The sequence below is a fragment of the Rhineura floridana genome, chromosome 2 (assembly GCF_030035675.1).
Source record: "Rhineura floridana isolate rRhiFlo1 chromosome 2, rRhiFlo1.hap2, whole genome shotgun sequence".
Taxonomy (NCBI): Eukaryota; Metazoa; Chordata; class Lepidosauria; order Squamata; family Rhineuridae; genus Rhineura; species Rhineura floridana.
Genome location: NC_084481.1, coordinates 35,241,713 through 35,260,020, shown reverse-complemented (window position 1 = coordinate 35,260,020; position 18,308 = coordinate 35,241,713).

Genomic DNA, 18,308 nt, shown 5'->3' with positions numbered 1-18,308 from the left:
GTCCCACTTAGTTCAATGGGGTTCACTCACAGGTAAATGGAGTTAGGATTGGCTGGAAAAAAAGAGATCCCTGTCAGGGAAGCTAGAGTTAGGTATGGACTGTCTGAATTGTTATTTCTTTAAAAAAAAGTAAGTTTGGTTTACATTCACAGCGCAATCCTAACCATGCCTACTCTAATGTAAATCCCATTCAGTTCAATGGGACTTACTCCCAGGTAATAAGGCTTAGAATTCCAGTCCCATAAAAGAAACGGGGGGGGGGGGGAGAGAAAGGGAGAGGAGAGTTTTTGTATATGTGTCTGCTCACAGTACAATCTTAGCCATGTTTACTCAGAAGTAAGTTCCACTGAGCTCAGTAGGACTTACTCCCAGGTAGGTGTGGCTGGGATTATATTGCAGCATCACTTTGAGGGGAATGAGGGAAGAGGTGAAAGGACAGTAGAGAGAAGATAGAAAATCGGGGAGGGGGGCTAAGACTCTAAAGCAGAGCTTGTGTTGCCCCTATGGGCTCAGACAAGTGAAAATTGCTATCTTTAGAGAAGGCAGAAGAAGGATGTAGGATTGGAAACCAGTAATCTAGTCAAAAAAGGGGAGGGGCTTAAGAGCTTAATGTGGCACACATGGTCCTGCACCTCCCCAATATATTCACAGAATAACCCTACAAGATAGTTTAGGCTGAGGAGGTGACTAGCCTAAAAGTCACCCAGTGACATTCATGGCTGAGTGAGGATTTGAACCAAAGTCTCCTAGGCCTTAGCCCAGTGATTCTCAAACGGTGTGCTGGGGCACACTGGTGCGCCGCAAGAGGTGGCTAGGTGTGCTGCGAATATTATGAAAGTATATTATTATTAAGATATTTTTATTCATAGTTTAAAATATATTAATATATTTTTAATTTTGTACACGAAGTGCGCCAGAAAATATTTTTATGTTTTACAGTGCGCCACGAACCAAAAAAGATTGAGAACCACTGCCCTAGCCTAACAGTCTTATCACTGTACTGCACTGGCTTTCGCAGAACCTGCACGGTACAATACCTTTATAAAGCACAATATAAATTACCACACTACTTCCTTGCTCTTCTAAAACCTGTTGAAATCAATAGTAATGTAAATTCCATCGTGTGCTTTACATTTCCTCCTAAAGGTAAAGAGAGAGAGAGAGAGACAGCCAGTACACTTCCAATAATTTGATGGCATAGTAACAGCAGTAACACATGGGGGGAGCAGAATGGCAAGGTTGGGGGTACTTTGGTGGAAGGCGGCAGCAGCAGCAGCCTGTAGGTGTGTGCTCACCTGCTGCAGGATGGTGGTGCCACCAACCCTGAACTTGCAAGCACCTTGCCCCATCCCCATTCAGTGAGTGGCAATGCTACCATTACTGAGAGAGCACTGCTGTTGCAGAGTCTGGGATCTACCCTGTGTTTTACTGCAAGAGCCATCAACTACAGCCAGCTGCAAAAGACATACTGTACGTCTAGTATGAAAGAACTTGGTGTCTCTGAGAAGTTGCTGAGCACAGGAGTATCAGAACTGAGATGAGCTCACAGTCTTTCCACACATAGATCTATTCCTAGTTTCCATAAGCTCACTTAATTTCAGTTGTCAAATTTACAAACGGCTTTTGTTGCTGTTGTTGCCAGAAGCTCTTGCCAATTGTCTACAAACCTCCTAGAGATCTACCAAGAGATTACAGCCTACCTTCTGGCCACCCCTGCATTAAATAATATGTATGGACACTGTCCTACCTTGCAGGGTTGTTGTGTCAGGGTTCAAAGGAGTGCTTGCAAGAATGAAACTACAACGGCAGAGGTAAGACTCTTCAAAACATTGCCAAAGAAGGCATTCTCAAAGAAGCAATGTCGCCTTTCTACTGTGTACCCAGAAATTGAGATGAAAACAATTGTGGATTTGCTCATCTCTATGCAGCTCTCCCCTTCTGCGTCAAGGGTCATGCATCAAAATTATACACACCAATGGTCAAACACATGATAAAAGCTGCCTCCATTAGAGACTGCCACTAGAAGCAGCGTCATCACATGGCTTTATGATAACACAAACCTGCCTTGTAGGGTTGTAAAGCTCTAGATCAGGATGGTTAGACTTCAGATTTTTGGTATTGACTTTTATTGTTGTTGTTGTTACAAAAACCCAAGATCCACCAACCAGAGCAAGCCCCAAAATATATACACTTAAAATTAAATAATTCTTAGCCCAGGGATTTGTTTCATGTTCCAGAACTGAATTGAGCTCACAGTACTTACACACCTGTCGTGTAGCAGCAAATTCCCTGTAGCAGCATGAAAAGGGAGTGTGTTAGTTACTGAGAAGAGCCTTCACAATGGCTGACTCACCTCCTTTAACCCTGTTTGGCTCTAATCAGCAGGAAAAGACAAGGAAGCGTGTTAGAAGACTCTTCCCAGTGACCAACACACTCTCTTTTCCTGCTTATTGACTCATAGGATGCTGAAGACAAAGGCACCCTGCTGGGACCCTGCTCTCTAAAAAACAAGGGGTCTAAGACCCTTCTGAGACCCAGGACGACTACACCATTGTTCCACACAAAAATCCACTCCTGATTACCAAACTCCAGCTATCTTCTTTTCAGCAGTATAATGGGTGGTGATGGTCATTTTCTTGTTTTCATTGTGAAACAGGAGTCAGAAATCCTTACTGATCTTCTCCCTGAGATACGCCATTACATTTCGATCTATGTTCTTCCCACCCTGCATTTAAACTGCAATCCAAAAACTAAACATTATGATATAGATCATAAAAATAGATACTGATGATCATTTTCTGCAAACATTTTCACTGAAAAACCATAAAAACCACAGCCCAGAGCTTTCCTGTTTCCCAAATACCAGGAAAGGCTTTCCAGGGGACAGAGTATGTTACAGTAGGAACAGCAGACTGGAAAGCTCAACGGATAAATAATCTTCCCTACATTTATATTTTGAGTGTAGTTCTGTGTATTAAAGCACATGATATCCTTAAGAAAAAATCAGGTGTACCATGTTGGAAGAATCATTTTAGTTCATACTCTTTTAAGCAGCTTGTTTTTGTTGTTTATTGTTGCAGCCCCCTCCTTCTCAAAATATTTTCCTACATAAATATTCAATATATTTAGGCCTTCACTTACACAGATTTATCTATGCCTAAGTCCCATTGAACTCTGCAGTACTTATAGTAGACATGTGTAAGATTGTTCCATGAATGTCTGCATCAAAGAAAACCATACACACTTTAAGAATAACAGGCAATAAGAATTGCAATATTTTACTAGTGATAATTATGATAGTCGCAGAAATTGGTATTTTCTTTATAAAAGTTGGTGTTTTAATTTAAAAAAATGTAAGACACTGCAGGAAAAATGAAAAGAGTAAAACTACATTCTCCTTTCTGCCATAACTCTTTCTGTTGAATGTAAGCCTTGACAGGAAACAGTTTCAGGAAGTGTAACAGACCCAGCATGCTTTGCCTTTTTCCAGTAAAAGGAAATTGCTTTAATGGTGCATTGAATAAGTGTCATTGAAGCCATTTTTCTTCCTGGCAGCAAATGTGTACGTAATGGAGACTGTACACTCGTTGAATGTTACATGTGAATTACTGTACGAGTATATAGCTCTACTACTTATGTACCCAGGTACACAGACTGTATACTCGTTGAATGTAACATGTGAACAGGGCCATGAAGGTTGCAACTTACATTTCTTTTGGAAATGATACGAGTTTAGTTCAATGGATTCTACACTGAGTGAAAGTATCTTTTGCCATTGTCATTCCTTGTATTTCCTATAAAGGATACACTTTGAAGTTGTACAATGCTTAAACTAAGGATCAAACTCTATTTCTCCAAATGTCAAGGAGATCTTTGATGGGAAAATGATACACTCTAGGACTGATCTGTGTTGAAACCAACTAGCAATCAAAGCATAGGACAAACTTAAAGAAGAGTAAAACTGTTTTAAAATACAGTATGAGTTTCATGCTCAATCAAGTTCTTTGCATGAGTCTTGTTAAAAAGTTATTTAAATTTCTGCATGAATGGACATATCCTATTACTCTTTTGTTAATAAAAATAATAATTTGGCTGTATGAGTTTAGTATATACCAGGAATAATCAACTTGCAGCCCAAGGATCAAATTCTAGTGATTCAATGACATTTTAATCAGGTGGTGAAATTCATTTTGCCCATAGTTACATTTATAAGAAAATTAAAGCTTTTTAGAAGTTGTGAGTTACATTTCTCATTGGTTTTTGTTTTAATGCATCAATCTCACTTGAGTGTTCATTCCTGCCTAGGTAAAGGTAGACAAATGATTGAGGCGGAATAAATGAGCTCACAGCAGGACACTGAAACTATACAGGGCAAAAAAAAAAAATCATGGGATTTAATAGAGTCAATCTGAAGCTGCTTTTGGAAGAGAAACAATGGATTGGATGCTGAGGAATGCCAAGAATGCTCAAATGGAATGTTTCATCCCTCCAGTCCTCCTTGCTGTGGAAGCTGGTATTTCCAGGGCTGCTTTCCCACTGCACTTTATTCCATTATTCTACAATTTCTTACCTGCTAATTTGCACATTATATTTGACCTTTCACACAACGTAAAGAATAGCTCCGGAAATCTAGTGGAATATAGTGGAAGTTAAGCACTAATTTTGTGATAAATAATACCAGAAATAATCGGTTTGCAAGCGTGGGAATCTGGAAGATCGCAGGAGCTTTGCACTAGCTGCAGCCACTCGCATGACAGGCATCCCAGCGTGCAAAATGTTCCCACTCTTTAAGCACATGCCAATTTTTTGCTTGATGAAAATTGTACCAGTATTCTGGTGTAGGCACAGGTAGCAGCATTTCCTTCTTCCTTTCCTACACACACACACCTGTGTCCAGACACTAACTCAAGCAGTGCATTATGGTTAGAGTGCACATGTGTATAACGGGCAAAGGATGAAATACACACACACACATATATACATATATATATAGGGAGTGATACTAAAAGGGACTACAAGGGTAAAATTTAACATAGAAGGCATAAAATAATAAAATCAGTGTCAGGCTGTACCTTTAGTCCCTCCCAAAGGCTCTCCGGAACAAGATCGTTTTCAGAAGTCTCCGGAAAACCAGCAGAAAGGGAGCAGAGTGGACTTCTTGGGGTAGGGTATTCCAAAGCTTGGGGCCCACAGCTGAAAAAGCACTCTCCCCATGCCTGTCAGTCCAACGTCTTTCACTCCAGGTACGCAGAGGAGATCAGAGGCAAATGATCTTAAATCCCTGGCAGGTACATATGGGCATAAGCGGTCCCTCAGGTACATTGGTCCAAGGACATTTAGGGCTTTAAAGGTCAGAACCAGCACTTTGAATTGCGCCCGGAAGCAAATTGGGAGCCAATGGAGTCAATAAAGCACAGGGGTGTTATGTTTCCTGCGTCGTGCTCCAGTTAACATTCTGGCTGCTGCATTTTGAACCAACTGTCAATTTCCGAACCATTTTCAAAGGCAGCCCCACACAGAGTGCGTTACAGTAATCAAGCCTCGATATCACCAATGCATGTGTCACTACGGCCAAGTCAACTGCCTCCAGGAACAGACACAGCTGGTAGACCAATTTGAGTTGGCCAAAAGCACTCCTGGCTATTGCAGCCACCTGATATTCAATCAGCAGGGCAGGATCCAGGAGGATTCCCAAACTGCAGACTTGCTCCTTCAAGGGGAGTGCAACCCCATCCAGAACAGGTTGCAACCCTGTCCCTGGTGCAGTTTTTCCCTTGACCAGCAGTACTTCCGTCTTGTCTGGATTAAGTTTAAGTTTGTTAGCCCACATCCAGCCCTTCACAGCCTCCAGGCACTGGTTTAATCCCCCCACTTGCTTCATCTTCTGCCATTCGGAAGGGGCCCTCAACCTTCAACCTCCAAAGGGCTACAATGGAGAGGAGGGGAACATTGTTGTGTCTCTTTTCCGAATACACAATAGATCTTCAAAGTGTCATTCTGCTGGTTATTATACGGCCACAAGAGTGGCTGTATACTATAGCCAGCATGGACTTTTCACATTCCGCCATGTTAAATTGAAAATACCCCCATGCCATCCTGCTACTTCCCATAAACTCATTTCAAAACAAAATCTTATGAAATTTATAGTCCTGAACTAAGAAATGCTTGCTTAACAAGCCTCTAAGTTTTCGTGATGATAAACGACAGACTCAGAGAGAATTCAGTGTTCAAAGTGTAAAACAAGAAAAAAATATCCAGACCCCTGTTGGACTTTTTTCTGTCAGTGGTCTCATAATTAGTTGAAATTAACTGAAAATCAGCCATGTTCACAGAGTACCTGCAATCCTATTACTGGTCTTGCCCCATAATCTGATCATCATCTTCTGCAGTTTAAAAGTTTAAAAAAATGCATGGCTGATTTTTAATTAATATAAGAAATTTAACATTGGAATCTATGATAGCTCAGGCATGCACAATAAGAACCACTGTCAGTGTTCTAAAAGCCAAATTCACAGCTGTTTGGCTTGGCTAATCAGGGGGGCACACCTACTCCAGACATTTATTTTACTTTAAACAGTCATGGGTTCTCCCAAAGAATCCTGGGAAGCGTAGTTTTTGAAGGGTGCCGAGAGTTGTTAGGAGACTCCTATTCCCCACTCCAGTGGCCAGAGTGATTGAACAGTCAGCTCCTCTTCTGATGATTGGCGGTCAAGTCTCCTGCTCCTCTGGTGCATTCACTGTAGCTGCCCATTTCCACTGCTTTTTAAAATTTGATACAACTATCTGTTGGCTATAGGTATGTTCTTAAACCTCAAGGGTTTGTTTGCCTATTGGTGAATTTTCCTATTTCTTACAGAATGACATAAATTATTGTTGATGTTTATATTTTGTGATTTTTTTTTTAAAAAAAGGGCTGCCTGGAAGTGCTGAGACTCCAAGGGGAGGGATATCCAAGGTGTATAAGAAAATGAATATCTGTCACTGATAAGCATGGATGGTGTGTGTGTGTGTGTGTATCACCGGGCCATGCTTGTTGCCAAAAGATATTTCACAGATATATTGCTGTCACCATTTGGGCATAACTTCTAATCCCCAGTTTTTGAGAGATCACTAGAGTGGGCAGATTACAGCTTTCTTTCAGCATTTGAGGTGAGATCTGTTTGGTGATGCTTTGTTTAGGTCAGACATTGTCTTGCTTCGGCAAGATTACCCACTCCAGAGTTCCTTTGGGGTGGCACAACCTCTCATTCTGTACTGGGGTACTTGAAAGTACCAGAGGTAATTAAAGTTTCTCTCAAGCCTGCCTCCAACCTTCTCAAGTGCGCAGACTAAGTGAGCCTTAAGTTTTCACTATGCTCCTGCCCCTCCCCCCAACTTGTGGAAAGGTTGTATCTCAGCTCTTGCAATTTGTGCTGAGTGAGATAAAGACCACTAGATTTTAATGGTGTTTTTTACACCAGCTATACAGGACACAAGAATTACAGATTTAATAATAATAATAATAAAATTTTATTTCTAAGTCGCCTATCTGGCCGAATTAACGGCCACTCTAGGCAACGTACAGAAAATTAAAATATAACATATAAATACAAATACAACATCAGACTCTACTTAATCTAAACCCACCCACATCTTTACAGAATAAAACTAAATTACCCAAAAGTCCCGTAGGCCCACCTAAACAGCCAGGTTTTCAATTCTCGGCGGAAACCTACCAGGGAGGGGGCATGGCGAAGGTCACATGGCAGAGAGTTCCAGAGGGTGGGGGCCACAATCGAAAATGCCCTCTCTCTGGTCCGCACCAGCCTAGCTGTTTTAACTGGCGGGACCGAGAGAAGGTCTTGTGAGGCTGATCTTGTTGGGAGGCATATTTGGTGATGCTGGAGGCGCTCCTTTAGATAAATTGGACCGAAACCGTGTAGGGCTTTAAAGGTTAACACCAACACCTTGAATTGAGCCCGGTAAACAATTGGTAACCAGTGCAGATCTTCTAGCACTGGAGTGATATGATCACTGCGGCGGCTGTTCTTAATCAACCGTGTCGCCGCATTCTGTACCAGCTGTAGTTTCCAGACCGTCCGCAAGGGTAACCCAATGTAGAGCGCATTACAGTAGTCTAAGCGAGAGGAGACCAGGGCATGTACCACCCGTGGGAGCAGATGGACAGGAAGGTAGGGACGCAGCCTCTGTATTAGATGTAATTGATACCAAGCTGCCCGGCTCACTGCCAAAACCTGAGCCTCCATGGACAGCTGGGAGTCAAGAATGACCCCGAGGCTGCGAACCTGGTCCTTTACGGGCAATCTTACCCCATTTAACACCAGGTCACTATCACCCAACCTCCTCTTGTCTCCCACAAGCAGTACCTCGGTCTTGTCGGGGTTCAGCTTCAGCCTATTACCTCCCATCCATTCACTTCTGTTACAGACATGACAGATGTGCTGTAAATAAATCACATGGATAGCTGACCTACAGGATTATGACACCGCAATTTAGCTAGATCGGTGGAGCTGCAGAAGCATCATATGTGGGTAGGCTTTAGGCGTGGTCGCAGGGCAGGATATATAAAATGAAAAAGTGACTGTTGTCCTGGAGCAGGGAAGAATTCCACCTCTAGCTATTAGCCTTAAGGTTCAGCCAAGCTTGGATCAAGGTGCCAGTTTGCTAACTGGCCTTCTATAATGAGGCATTTCGCTTCACTGCTGACAAGTATGAGATGATGCTCTCGGGAAAGGATAGCTTAACAAGCCTCTAGCTGAGTGTCATATATTATCTGCCTTAGTGTCATGTCCAGTTGTCTTAATTATTGAAATGCCGTGTTATCATTTTTAGTGCTGTTTATTCTATTTTGCGAATTGCTTTGTGGACCTGGCACAAGTTGGGTATGCATCTATATAATAATAATAATAATAATAATAATAATAATAACAACAATAACAACAACAACAACAACAACAATAATAATAATAATAAAAGATGGGTATGCATCTATATAATAATAATAATAAAATGACTCTTGCTAATGAAATACCATTTTGATACATGGTCAATTTCTCTATTTGTCCTGGTATACAACTCCCAGTCCTGACCGATTAAGCTGAGTTAGAAATCACACCCTCCAGATCTAGATTTGGGAAGGGACATTCCAGGGCTGGCTGAAAATATTTTGTTGTCTAACAAGATGGCACACTCATTCCATGTCCATGAAGGTGACTGGGCTGGTAGTGGAGTTTTACTTCTGCACTGGTGATGGAACAGCATCTTCCCCAGCATCTTCCCCAGTAGAAGCAGTAGGCCAAGTTAAAGGAGTGGAGGAAAGGATGGGGAGCACACATGGTCCCCGTCCTCCAGCACATCAACTTTTGCTGCCTGAGGCAGCCACCTCACTCTGCCTAATGGTAGGGCTGGCCCTGGGATATCTACAGATCCTACCTGGCTTTGCTGGTAAATGAGAATAAATAGGACTGGGTAGAAATAGTCTAAGGAAACATCTTGCTCTTATAGGAGAGACTAGTGCCAGCCAGAGGCATTTTATTGCCTGAAGTAGAATCCCATACTGCCTGAAGCAGAGACAAACACCAAGCCTTCATCTCTACCACCACCACCACATCCATGCTGAATGCAGAACTCTACACAATGGAGCCCATGTTTAAAACAGAGGTCCATCTCTCATTTTTAATAAGCCATGCTAAAAGATACAGAACAGAAGGGTAGACCAAGTGCACTAAAAACTGAGATTAACCTCTTCGCATATCTGCCTCACTGAACTTTTAAGTAGTCATGAGCATCAACAAGTCCATTTTAATGAAGCACCAAAGAAAATGAGAAAATGCTTACACAACTAGCATATACAAGGCTTTGAAGAAGTGAGTGTCATTCTTCCTCCTTTTCTGACCTTTAAAGGACCAGAAATTTAAGCTATTAAATGGTGCATGTTGTAGACATTGCTCAAGGCATCTGGTGCTCACTCAGCACAGCAGCTGCAGTCTAAACGTAGCATCGTTTCTTCAGTTTCATGCTCGGAAAAGAAAGGTTATATGTACCTTTTATATGAAGCATACATCAAACTGTGACAAATAAGAAAGTTTATTAAATGCAGATAGACTAGGGAAGTTGCATGTGGGGATTTAAAATGTTTAATCAGATGGAGGGGGTTGGAAGATTTCACTGTGCAGTTCCTTCAAGGTTCACATCATTGTAAGTTGATTGTCAAATAGCACCTGTCTGGAAAGAATAGATGATCACTTTCAATTAAATTGGATGTATATTTATTTGTCTCTTGACATTTCTGTGTTTTGGAGCATTTTGTCATGTGTTTTCAACAGCTTTTCGACACCACCACAATAAATACAAGGGACACCATCTATTCAAAATTAACATTTTTTCCCCATCCCAAGAGGATGAATCCAGACTAGGGCCTCAATCCAACTCACATTTATGCCTTGGCAGGGTCCTAGCTCCACTGGGCTCCACTGGCAGAAGCCCCTCACACAGGCTCAGCCACAGCAGAGGTGGGACCCTGCTGGCTCAGCCATGGATCCACCGGGGAAGCCTAGCCCACTGGAAGGGGTGCCAGCAGATGCTGGTGGAAAGCCCCCAAAAAGGGTGTTCTGGGGAGGCGTGTTGGAGGACGGGCTGAGGGGGGGACTTTCATGCCATCCAACTCCTTGAAGCGCTCCTGTGGATCCCGAGCCAGGCCAAAGTTATGCCAAGAAAAAGGTCGGTGTATGAAAATAATTACAATGGAAGTCTATGGAGAGTGCTTACTACCCGATACGGGTATTTGTGAGAGATGGCTTTTACTTTCCAATCCCTTGGCAAAGCCTGAGATCAAGCATTCTGGAGGCTCCTGAATGGCAATTGGATTCTACGGACCTTCTTGCTGGCTGCTCCTCCTCCTCTGATGGCACTCTTTCTGCCAGCTTCCCATGAGTTGGATTGTTCTGCCCACCACACTTTGAATAGATCCACTGGAATTGATGGGAGATAGTTGTAACTAACTTAAATCCCATTTCAATGTATCTACTGTAACTAAATCTGAATTCAACCCATTGATTCCAATGGGAGAGATTTAAGCATGTGCTCTGAAGAGCTCATCTTTGGCTTCATTGCATCAACAGCTTGCTATGAATTTGCACTTTTAAGAAATTCCTAAACTTGCAAAACTTGAAAAACTATCCCATTAATTTCAATGAAAAGGAGTTGAGCATGTGAACACAATTTTATTTATTTATTTATTTATTTATTTATTTATTTTATTTATAGACCACCCATAGCGAATAGCTCTCTGGGCGGTGAACAGCAGAGTTAAAATACAAAGTTACAATAAAACATACAAGGTCACAACAAGGTAGAGTAAAAAAACATTGAATATAAAACATGAACGTTAAAATGCCTGGGAGTATAACCAGGTCTTAACCTGGCGCCTAAAAGAAAGTACCGTAGGCGCCAGGCATATCTCCTCAGGTAAGCTTATTTATTTTTTTACATGTATATTTCACTTTTATGCTATCACAGAACTCAAGGGTTCTCAGCCAATCACCCATCCAGGCCCTGCTTTGCTTCCACAAGGTGGCTGCATCATCTGCCCTCAGACCATGCCCTGGAACATTAATTTGGCCATAGGTGGGGTTCTGTGGTGCCGGAAGAAAGCAAGCAGTGTTCTCCATTGATATGTCTGAAAAAGTTAGTTACAATGGCTTGTCTGTGTGAACTTGTACACTTGTTTGCGCTTAAAATTAACTGTGTTCCTAGATAAATGTTAGAACAAGGGTTTACCTTGCTAAAAGCTATAACATCATGCTGTTTTGTACAAGGGCATTACTCTATTTTCAGCAGGTATGTCAGATATATGATTGCTTAAGACTGGAATATAGACATATTCTTCAAACTGGAAAGCTATTCTATTAACTGCTAAAATTCCTCAGGTAGGAAATCACCCGGTCTATTTCTCAGTTTCTAGAAGGAAAAGTGGGAGGAAACCAGGATGATGGGCGTTTAGTGCTGCATTTTGGGTAGAATTACATGTTAGTCTTGACATGGGGCTGATGCACAAAATAGCATCCCCAAGCTGGGTTTTCTTCTTTTGAATGTGAAGGACAGCTTTACCCTGGAAGTCAGCAGAGTTATACAGCAGTTGCAACAAATCAATCTGTTAAGACCACTGGTAAAGGTGAGAAACTTACAAGGTTTATTTACTTCTAGCATACAAAGCTATCTATCTGAGTGGAAGCTCAGGACGGGCACATCCTTACACATGGAGGGAGAACAAAGGAGACATGCGGTCTGAGGAGGAGGAGGAAGAGAGGCTAAAAAAAAAGTTGCAAAAGAATCAGTGAGAGGAACACAATGACTTTTTTTTTCTGTCTAGGAACCCCCTCCCCACCCAGTTCAGGTAAATGACTACAAGCTTTGTTGTCTCCTATACCAACACCCCTTCTCACCCACATTTGGTCAAGTCCAAAGGTTTGTCTTATCTCATAGAAGCCAAAACTGTTCTCTAGGAAGCAGCTTAGTGAGAATGTCTGCAATCATGTCTTTCATTGGGCAATACTGCATCTCAATAAGACCATCCTCATACATGTCTCTTATTGTGTGATGTTTCACATTAACGTACTTGATGTGTGCACTGATTTTGATAACTCTTTATATAGCTTTGGTTGTTTTTCATGATCTGCATTGGCTTTGGTTCATATGTTCCAAAGTAACTCAGATAGCCATTTCGTGTCTTGGCATGCTAGGGCATCTGAAATGTAGTCTGCTTCCATCAGTAAGGAAGTCACTGTTGGTTGCTTGCTAATTCAGCCAATTGCTGTGTCTCCATGGAAGAACAGGTTTCTACTAGTAGATTTGTGTCTTACTGTGTCCCCAGCGCAGTCTGCATCTGTGTAAGGGACTGTTGGTGGCCTGCAAGCGTAGTTTCAGATTTGCAGTCCCCTTTAGATATCTGGCCATTCTCTTCATAGCACTTTGCAGGCAAATTGGTGCTTTTACACAGTATTCTTACTGCTGTGGCTATGTCTGGTCTGGTTGTGGTGGCCAGGTACAGTAACTTTCCTATAGCTGTCCCGTACTGATCATTCTGTGGAAGAGGTTTCTCTTTCCTCCTTCAGGTAGTTTGTGTCCATGGGTGTTGCCACTGGATTAACTTCTGTAAGTCCTAGGTATTCAAGGGTCTTGTGAATCTTTTGGTTTTGATGTGAGAGATAGCTCCCATCTTCCTCTCTTTCTGTCTGGATCCCAAGGTAGTGGGTGACTTCTCCCAGTCATTCTATCTCTTGGTTTAAATGGTGCACAATTTCCTCATAGTCAGTCTTGTTTTCATAACCCAACCACAGGTCATCAGCATAAATCAATAGGTAAGTCCAATTTCCATTTTTGTATCATGTGTAGAGACAGGGATCAAGTTTGCTCTTCTTGAAACTTTATGTGATAAGTAACCAGTTCAGTCTTCAATTCCATGCTCTGGCAGTCTGCTTCAGACCATACAGACTTTTCTGAAGTTTGCATTCTAGTTCCTTGTCTCTTGATTCTTTAAACCAGGAGGGTGCTCCATTCCTCCTCAATTTCTCTAGGTAACTGACTGCAAGCATTGTTGCCTCTCATTCCATCAGTCATGACATCACAGTGTGCACTTCTCCATTCCAGCAGCAGCAACCAATGATGTGGAGCAGGGTTGGAGAAAAGTGCCATGTGATGATATCATCACAACAGGGGTGAAGAGATCCTATGCATTATTGGAGAGGAGGGGCTGGAAACAAAGGATATCATCTTTAGTGACAGCTCCATGGTGGGCATGACATACGGTTTCATGTCGCCCCGGGCTCCTTCTGGGAAGAAGGGCAGGATATAAATCTAACAGACAGACAGACAGATAGATGGTGCACTAGTACATCTATCACCAAACTGATGACCTCCAAATGTCAGTGGACTCCAACTCCCATAAATCCCTGATTATTGGTTGTGGTGGCTGAGGCTCATGGAAGCTGGAAAGTTCCCAGGTTGGCAAAGGCTACACTATTACTTATTTTGGGGAAGATAAAATAGGAGGAACAATGATTATATTATGAAAGCACTTGACACTATATGCAAGGTCAGCATTGTGAGGACATTTCATATGGTCATTTCTTTAACAGAGAAAAAATCTTATCAGGGAAAGTCTGTAATGTAATCATCAGGGGCACTCTATGCATTACCTCAATTTCTTTGATTAGATTCCCCATACCCACCGATATGATTCCATCTAGCAACTGGGACAACTTCAGTGGAAAGAAAGAGGAACATTAACCTGAAAATATACACTAGTGTAGACTATATTTCAAAATAACTTCACATTATATTATTTATCCTATAGTTTGATTTGTCACCAGAGTCAATAAACTGTTCACATAAATATTTTCACAGGCGGTCTTACCATTGTGATGGCAATGAAGCATAGTAGGAATGCTTGAGGAATTTAGTCAGTTTGTATTCTGATGTGAACCAGCATGATCTATAACTCCCAAAACAATGCACAGATGTGCCTGCTCTGGATCTGGATTTTGCAGTTATCCAAACTTAGGCTGCATACACACCATACATTTAAATAACATTTAAATCATATGTTTTCCCCTAAAGAATCCTGGGAACCGTAGTTTACCCCTCACAGAGCTACGTTTCCCAGCACCCTTAAAAATCACAGTTCCCAGGATCCTTTGGGGGAAGTCATGTGCTTTAAGTATGCTTGAAATGTATGGTGTGTACAGTATTACAGTGTTCCAATGGTTGATTCTAAACTTTTCTCTCTATATATGCCATTTTCCCCCATATGAAGTCCCTCAGAGGGATGGTATGTCATCAAGTCCCATCACTCCCAGAGGCACTTCTTGCTCCATTTTGTAATAGCTGCACCAGCAGCTGAGCTTTCTAGTCACTTGGTAGTGGCTATTATGTGTTTCTTAAAAAACACGGAAAGGTTTAGCTCTTGGTCCATCTGGTAACACAACAAGTTATGTATCTGTATGTGAATTTAAGTTCAGATGTTTTTTAAAAGAAATTTGCAAATAGAAATGGAAACAGGCCTGAGTAGACTTAGGAAAAAAAGAGAGATGGACTGTACACAGATTTCTCTATAATGCAAAAAGGGTTGCTGTCAAAGCTTGCCGCACTATGCTGTTGGCAAAGACCAAGTTTGCAGGAGTTGTGACTCACCAGCCATGGAGGACAACCCCCATGTATCTCCTGTTCCACCTATGGCTAAAAAAATGGCAGCTATGGCAGCGATTGTCAATCACTTGGCAGGCCAGAAAGCATGCCTCATGCAAGCATGGCTCATGCCCTGTGTTCAGCTTGCTTGGCCCCAAGTTGTGCAGTCTTGCCATAAACCATTAGGAGTATATTTTAGGGATGTGTAGTGGCTCTCTATGTACCTCAAAATATGAGATGAATTTGGGGTGACTCAGGAAAGGTTCTCACATATCTGAATTGGGTTTTGCCATCAAGGCATCTTGAAGTGAATCGAGGACTCCCTAAGCTACCAAATGGCCCTGTGGTCTTGGATCTCCAAAAATGCACAATTATTCCCCCTGCACCCAAGAAACAAACCCAAGCTGGTCCTTGATAAATGGATATCCTATTTTTGCCTTTTTAGAAAATGCCTTGTTAAAACTGTTATTGGTGTAATTTGCTAGAGGTATCCTTCTTGAGGCTTCAGCCTTGCCCTCTGAGTCTCTAAAACTTAAATTTCGGAGTAGGAAATGGATGCATCTTGTCTCTAGCACATATCTTTTCAAATGTGTCTGCATGTAGACTAAGGCACCACACACTTCACAGCCTGCTATTTCAAACATTAATCTGTGAGGTATATTTTGAACTGTTCACAGTTTGTTGTAGGACAATTGTGCTTTTTATAGTTCACCTTTAACCAAAGTAACAAATATTCGTGGCTTTTACATCAATGGAAGACAGGCAATTTCAGAGTCAATGAACATAGCCTACAGAAAATGGCCTAGAGGCTCCAGCAATCTGTGACATTGTGGGGGTTACAGCAGGGAGGGATGTTCACAAAATGATTCTTGGTATAGCACAGGGGTGGGTAGGGCCTAATCCGGAAGCACAAATGCTTCCATGTTTGGCCCATGAGGCTGTTTGGGGCAAGTCACCTGCCCTACAGCTGATATCTATAACATCAAATGGCTTAGCTGAAAGGGGCTTTACAGGGACCTGTTGCTGGGCGCTTGGGAATCACTGTGCAAAGTGCTTTGCCAGCCTTATGGTGGGTGCTTGGGAAGGGCTGGCCACAGTGCCTGCAAAGTGCTTTGTTTCCCAAACCCCTGCCGACCAGCTGATTGCTGAGTGTTTGGGAAGCAAATGGCTTTGCGAGTTGCCGTCTGTGAAGCAAAACGTTTTGCAAGCCTTGTGCCCAGTGCTTCCAAAGTGCTGAGCGCAGTGATAGCAAAACCCCTTACACAGTGGTTCCCAAGCACCTGACAGCCAGTGCAAAGGACTTTGAAAGCTGTCATCACCTGATGTCATTATGATGTCAGATGATTGGCAGTGGTTTCTCCCATCCACCTGTCAAAGTTGGCCTGCGGGGATGGGGAGCGATAACAATCTGGTCCGCTGGGCCGAGAGATTTCCCACCCTGGTAAACCATGTTCATATTTTAATCTGTGAAATGTTAGGGGGTATTTATGGTATTGCACCGTGTGATTGTATTACTTGATCATAAAGTTCTGTTATTTCCATCCTGATCCTGCATATCTTTACTCACTACTTAATAGTAATCAAGTGTTGCAGACTTGCATCCAGGGCTGCGGAGTCGGAGTCGTAAGGAATTTTGGGTGGAGTCGGAGTCGGGATCAGTAGAAATGTACCGACTCTGACTCCAACTCCGACTCCTTCATAAATGGCAAATGTATATTAACTAGTAATAACACATTTATTGTAGTAAAATGGTAGCACAAGGCATTTCATCGCCACCACGTGAATCCAGAGCTTGGAAAAGTTACTGTTTTGAACTACAACTCCCACGAGCCCAATCCCTGGAGTCGGAGTCGGGGTCGGACAGTAGAAAAATAGAGGAGTCGGAGTCGGAGTCGAAGGTCTGGTGTACCGACTCCACAGCCCTGCTTGCATCTGTTTGTTCAGCCATCTCATTTGCCAACTTCATTGGTAACTCTTGTACAATTGGACAAGACCAGAATTGGGTCATTAGACTCTTCTCAACTGGGCCATTATGCAGCGCATATTTCATTCAGTTTGAGTTGAATTGGTACGTGCTACATGTCTGTTGTGCTTATAGTTACATCTGCACAATGCATCTTGAGAAGTGCACAAGGAAAAACATAATAATAATGGGATACTAGATGTGCACCTTGATTTTTTTTAAAAAGGAAAAATCTCCTTTTGAATATTGCTTGTTTCATCAATTTAAGGCAAAGACTGCAACCACGGTTGTTAACTACTATCTTATAGCTTCTTTAATTGTTTAATTTTTGGAAGTCATTATTAGCTGCTGAAGCGCTACCAAGCAGTTGTTATACTTTCCCCCCCATGAGTAAAGTTTGTAGTCTGAACTCGTTGTGTTAATGACAGAAATGCAGTTCATTTACAGTTTAATTTCTAGTCATTGCTGGGGGAATTTTCTGTTCAGTGTTTCTGCATTTAACACAGACTTCAGAATATGCTGTTCAGAGCAGTCATTTTGCTTCACACTAATGTTCTGCCATTTCAAAATTGTTCTCTTATTATACCAGAGCTCTCCAAGGTTACAAGAGCTTGATAATCTGTACAATCCACAATGCAGAAACCCATGACCTCAGCATCTGTAATGACACCAATCACCATATTATAGGACAATTTTAATTAGTTGAGTGTAATGTGCTTTAAATGAAAAATGGACAGACTAGCACAGATTCAGTATAGGCAAGCTTTGTGATCATCACCATTTTATTATGACATTCCTGGTTCGAAAGTTTGCTGTGCCAACAAACAAGTATTTAGTATGGGGTATGATGACTATTTTGCCAAGATGCCACAAAATGTTGTGAACATTACAGTGCATTGTGGTTATAAGGAATTTTTCTGCTTTTCCAAGTAGGTACACCAGTGCCAATATAAAGGATGTGTAGGGCAGGATGGCGTGAAACAAAACATATCCATTCCAATACCTTAAATTAAAATAATAGCCATGATCCAACATAGAATTCAGCAACATTAAGACAAGGAAATCAATGGGCCTATGTCGGGGGGGGGAGGGACCTCTAGCCTACCAGGGCTACCAATTGGGCTTCCAAGGCCATTTCTGCCATGACACACCCACATGCCTG